A 205-nucleotide genomic window follows, 5' to 3' on the forward strand; every position below is an offset into this window, starting at 1 on the left:
CGTTCTCATTAATCTGCCAATTCGCCTATTAATATCTGCGAATTTTCGTTTCGTTTCAATTTGCAATTCTGTGATTCTTATGTTCAGAGTCTCCAATGTTACGGCGTTGTGTAGGTCCACTGCTGCAGCAACATTACTCAATCTTTTATCACGCAGGTCATAATTACCCTCTGCAGTGAGTTGATATCCAACTCCGAGTGGACCT

This window comes from Diachasma alloeum, unplaced genomic scaffold (assembly GCF_001412515.2).
Source record: "Diachasma alloeum isolate Michigan unplaced genomic scaffold, Dall2.0 Dall_scaffold_00293, whole genome shotgun sequence".
Lineage (NCBI taxonomy): Eukaryota > Metazoa > Arthropoda > Insecta > Hymenoptera > Braconidae > Diachasma > Diachasma alloeum.